The following is a 6,012-nucleotide window of genomic DNA, read 5'->3' as shown; positions in this document are numbered from 1 at the left end:
TCCTCATATCTCACTTTAATGAAAAAGCAGCATTAAATGATCAGAGACCTCTATATAATACCTGAAACTCACAAAAGTAGAGAACACATTACAAGAGATGGAGATCTAAACAATAGCTTTCTGAATATAACTGGCTCACTCAGGAAATACGGCTAATGATCAGTAAATGGGACCCTCTGAAATTAAAACTTTCCACACAGCAAAGGAGACCATCAACTGAGTGAAGAGGAAGTCTACAGACAATTACTACCTATAGTAAACCAAGAACTTGCAAACTATATATCAAGAAAATGAACAACCCAATTTTTAAAATGATGGCATAGAGTGGAACTGAGCAGAATTGTCAAAAGAAGGAATACAACTGGCTAATAAACATCTTTAAAAAGTCATATATCACTAGCTGTCGAAGAAATGCAAATTAAAGGTTCTTTGAGATTTTCATCTCATAGTAGTCAGAATGGTTCTTATTAGAAAAGCAATAACATAAGCCAGAGAGTGCTGACTGCTATTTCATAAAACCTAGGTTCAATCTAAGCCCCACAAGGCAGTTCACAACTAACATCAGTCTCAAGGGATGCAGTCTCTTATTCTGATCTGCTCAAGCACCAGGAATGCATGTGGTTGACATCCATAGACATATATGTAGGCACAATGCACACATACATAAAATAAATAATACAATTTTAATAAGTAAAGCCAATACCAAATGCTGTCAAAGATGCACCTAGATGCTCATCAATGCTGCATTCACATTAGACATATATGTAGGCACAATGCACACACACATAAAATAAATAATACAATCTTAATAAATAAAGCCAATACCAAATGCTGTCAAAGATGCACCTAGATGCTCATCAATGCTGCATTCACATTAGCTAAGAAATAAAAGTGGCCTAGATATCCATCAGCTTATGGATGAATATCGAAGGTGTGGTGCATGCACACTTTGGAATTCTATTCAGTGCTGAGAAAAAATGAGATGGGAAAAAATGGGTGGAACTAGAATATACTGTACTGAGTGAACTGACACTAACCAAAAGATAAGCAGTATATTGTTTTTCTCTCATATCTGAAGACTATCTTCAGGATTTTACATTTCTATATATGAGTTGGAGTGAGTATCTATAGATGCCTGGAGGCAAGAAAAGAGATTTTGGGAGGAATAAGGTGTTACAGAAGGATAGTACAACATATGCCGTTTGAAAATATTGTTGGGGTAGGAGCAGTATGACTAGTGTAGAAAGTAAGTAAAGCACTGGGGTGGCAGAAGAAAATGGTGGGCATAAAAGTTTTAACCAAAACTAAGGGTAAATACAAAGGCTGAACAGAAACATGCAACTTTAAAAACTAACTAAAATTGTGAAGACCTCAAAGTGAGGTACTTTGCATAGGTGGGTAATGTCCCAGAAGTCACAGATCTGTAAACACAAATCCCAGGTATGCCACCTGGCTCCTGTAGTGAACAGGTCAACACTCAGTCATAAGGAGACGGGAAAACTCAGACAGACTGAACAATGGGAGGTTAAGAGTGGTATCTTTGGAGGCCCCATGGGAAAAACAAAGGCCCAAGGAGGAACCAATGTAGGTTTTGCCTCAGAAGGACCCTTCAAGGGTTTAGTGTGGCAGGTCATGGAATAAGGACTCAAGAGACAATAGACAATATCTTTAACATCAATAGAGGGTATTAATAGCCATTTCTGAAGTTACTCACCTAAAGGATAAGACCTTATTGCTGAAGTCACAACATAGTTCAGATACAGAACACAGTGAAATAAATGTGGAATCCTATTGAAAGGCCCCTACCTGCTGACTAGAGTTTATATCACCACAAAAATTTCTATGCAGACTTTAACCTGAAAGAATTCATTTACAAATTTATTTAGTTGTGAATCCTGTATCTGCTAGACAAGACAGTCTTACTGGGGGCAATAGTGTTATGAATGTTAAGAAGGTGACCGACCACTTTTTGTTAGATTTAAGTCCTGTTTTATAGGAAGAAATACAAGCACAACACTGTAAACATTATCAAAAGTCTATTTCTGGAAAACACATATTCCCATAGAGGGACTCCACTGCTATTATCATGCTAAATAGATGTATATGCACATTGCCTTCTAAACACACATGTTCATACATGGGCTAATGCTATGCTCAACACTTGGCTGAGAAGAGCTTCTCTTTGCAGTTATCCATGGTAAATGAAGACTTAGAACTGATCAATGCATAGAACAAATGTCACTCCAGTGCTCAACCTTAAGTGAAAAAATTATGTCACTTCCTCTAAGCCCCCAAGGAACAATGCAGAAGAGGGACTAGAAAGAACATCAGAGCAGAAGGATGGAGAAATGTGCTATGACATGACTCTTTCTGTCATGATCACATGGAAGCTCTGATTACCTGTATAAGACCAGAAAAAGCCTTTGTACTTCAACTTTCCAATACAAACAAGAAGGAGGGAATCCATGATGCCCACCTCTCCCTTTAGGGTTATTGGGAGTGAGAAGTTGTTAATAGGAGCAGGGGTAGAATTTTTTCAGTGAAGCCACAGGCAAGTTGCCCATGCTCTTATCCCATCCATGCTCATACACACAACTCAGAATAAAGTAAAATGAAATGAAATGAAATGAAATAAAATGAAATAAAATAAAATAAAATGCATTAGATTAGGAGGGGAGTCAGTGACCTAAAAGATTACTCAGAGTCTTACAATTGGCCAATATAACACAGAATGTTCATTTGAAATTTAGGCTCTACAAAGAAAGTCATTATCAATAGAGATTTGGTAATATGAATAGTTAACCATGCCCTTTGTTACTCTCATGGATAAAAATGAAGACATATCCTCAGAGATGAGCAGAACTCACAGATCACAGAACAGATAATCACATTTCAAGCAGGAGAACAAGGATTACTGGCAAATGGAGGTATGCACAACTTGGTACATTCACCTTGAATCTGTAAGTAGGTCAGTGAAGCCAGGAAGAAAGGAACAAGAGTGCTGATTAAGAAATGAGATGGCGAGTCTGCCAAAGCAGATCAAAAAGTATGTCATATGCTGAAAATGAGGGTTCTCAAGGTCTAACACTGCTGCAGCTGCAGCTCTACTCACACTCCATATACTCCCCAAGCAACTCAGCACCACCCTGCTCAGAAGACTGTTCTTGCCTCTCGTCCCTCTGCATCACATCTGCCAGACCCTGGCTCTTTCCCAATTGCCAGACGCGTCTTTGCAAATTATCACCTTCTGAGAAAGGAGGTTTCTTGCAATTCAGTCTGAAATAGAGACAGCCATTTCTTTCCCATTCCTCTGTTGTTTTCTCCTTTGTATTTTCTATTTAAAAACATCTTGCTTATGGATGCATTGATTTATTTAACTCCTACTTTTACCAGTGGGATAAAAAACTCTGTGGTCCAAGGGATCTTTTCTATTTGAATTACTAATGCATTTCTAACATAGCTAACACTCACAAATGCCCACCAAACATTTGTGAAATGAGTTAAAAGGAATTGTCAAAGGGTCCAATTTTAACTTTGAAAGATAATTTGGGTTGTGATATATGGCCATTTTGGGGACTGACATTTATTTTACTGGACAGTAGTTCCACCAACCTTAAGGTGTGTCTTGTAGGAGTATTTCATTTTGTGTTTTGAGAAAGGGATGCGCCTTTCTTTCTCTTCTTGACATCATCCCATATGTAGAAGACAATTTTCAGCATTATTATTGTATTTACTGATGACATGGGAGAAATAATATTTAAAATTTAGTGGTTTTTCTGATGATGATAGAGTATTGCTGGGAGGTCAATGCTCATGGGAGTTTCCACTTTACACAAAGTAAACTTGAATGCCTAAGTTTAGGAATTGAAGAAAAAGAATTCTTCTGTCTTCTTCATTTCTTTCAGTTTTGCTAGGCCCCATATTGTAAGCCTAAAGGTTTATGAGGTGAAAGAGATAGTAGTCAGTATTGAGGTCTACTTTTTGTTTCCCAAACATGATGATTCTTTAATATTAGTGTAGAAAATGTTTCAGAATTAAAAGAACCATGTGTTCCCCAATGGACCAAATCTGTATAATAAAATCTGTCTGTCACCAGACTTCCTCCTTTATCAATCATCTTGTACTGCCTTCTCAGTAGAGCACACATCCTAGGTAGGGACACTACCAAGCGGGAACAATGGCTCAGCAATGCTCTTCGATTGTTCTCTCTTATCCTTCCAAAAACGTAAACACAAAATTTGAGCAAATTTAAATCACAATTATGCATCAGTTCTTAAATACTATCTTTTCACTCTCACAAACATATTATCTAATGTGTTCTTTCCTTCTTTACAGCTACTAAGGGGAGGAGTTTGAGCTTTCTACAATGATGTGTCAGATTCTCTTCCTACCACTGAGTATGAGTTATAATTCTACAAAATGCAGATGAGTGTATCAGAAGCTTCTGAAGACTGCTAAAAAAGGCTGACCAAGAATACTTACCTCCTCCACCTCCACTCACCTCAGAACACTCTCATTTCTGGCTCTTAGAAATTGAAGTTTTGAATAAATAGTAGACTACGATAGTTGCAATTTGGGTTAACACTAAAGGCTAAAAGAGCAAAGAGAGTCTAAGGGCATCTTTCAGAGAGTCCAATATTGGCTTGGTACAACTACAAACCCTCACATCAACCCTCTTATGTGAGGTAGAAAGAATATTTTTCTCTGAATATATCTAGTGATAAGTAGACATGTAAAAGATCTCAACATTTGTTATCTTACATAAAGAGCTGATAAATTCACTGGGTCTGTGTAAATGTAAACATAAATCCAAATATCATCATTTCTATGCTGTTTCATAAATTTCAACATTGCTCTCATGTCTTTTTGTATAAATATAAATAAATATTAAATAAGCAAACAGATTTAATTAGAATTTTTGGAAACATTAATTGTGCTACAAACTTTGGGGAAAAAGCATTCTAGTTTATCAGGATGAATTGGCATCAAAGAGAAATAAACAGCTATATTAATCTAGAAATATATATTATTTTAACTTCAACTGGGGTAACACACTGTCCAGCTTAATTTCAATTTCTGTTGCTATGATAAAAATATCCTAATAAAACACAGCTTTATGGAAAGAATAATTTATCTCAGCTTGTAATTCAAGGTTATTATCAATACTGTGAGGAAATCAAGGCAGGACAGTCTAAGGGCAATCCGCTAATCACAATACATGCATACTTACTTTCATGTTTGTGTCCACTCAATTTCTCCACTCTTATACAGTTCAAGACTTCCTACCTAGGGAATGGTACCACCCACAATGGGCTGAGTCTTCCCATATCCATTTAGTTAATTAAGGTACTCATCCACAGATATATCTACAGGCACCCAGATCTAGATCTTTTATGAAGACTCTTCCCAATACAGGCATAATTTGCTTATTTATAGTCAATTCTTACTATTGTGTGAATGCATCAGAAACCTATATAAGATCTCTGAGGCATCATTAAGAAATTAGACTTGAAATTGGTAAGTAGGGAAGGAGCCACATTATGTGCAAGTGCATATGATAGAAAACATATTCAGTAAACAAATACAAAACATTTTCCTAAGTTTTGGATTAGATATAGTTGTCCATTTAGAACATTCACTTTCCCTCTCCAAATCAGCATGATCAGAGAAGAACTCCATATCCTATTGGAGTTAACTTTCCAATAGTAAATCAAAAAGGAAAGAATATTGGGGGGAAAAAACTCTTTTACCATGTGAAAAAAAGTCACAAAGCAGGTTTGCTTTGTAGGTGTGTACTCCTGGAGTACAGACCACACTCTGTGCCAAGTTCAGTAAACAGAACCCAGGCAGCTGAAGCTAAGCTCAGACAGACATGTGGGGAGTCTCAGGCACAAACCTCAGCTGGCTAATTTATAAAATCTTCTGCTACATCATTTTATTCTGATGATAGTTCAGAATAATAATAGATTACATCTCACAAGCTTTTGTGGGAATTTAAGGAGACAGTATTAA

Source organism: Arvicanthis niloticus, chromosome 13, assembly GCF_011762505.2.
Source record: "Arvicanthis niloticus isolate mArvNil1 chromosome 13, mArvNil1.pat.X, whole genome shotgun sequence".
In the NCBI taxonomy this organism is placed as follows: domain Eukaryota; kingdom Metazoa; phylum Chordata; class Mammalia; order Rodentia; family Muridae; genus Arvicanthis; species Arvicanthis niloticus.
The sequence above is the reverse complement of the archived record's forward strand: the minus strand, read 5'-3'. Positions refer to the sequence as shown.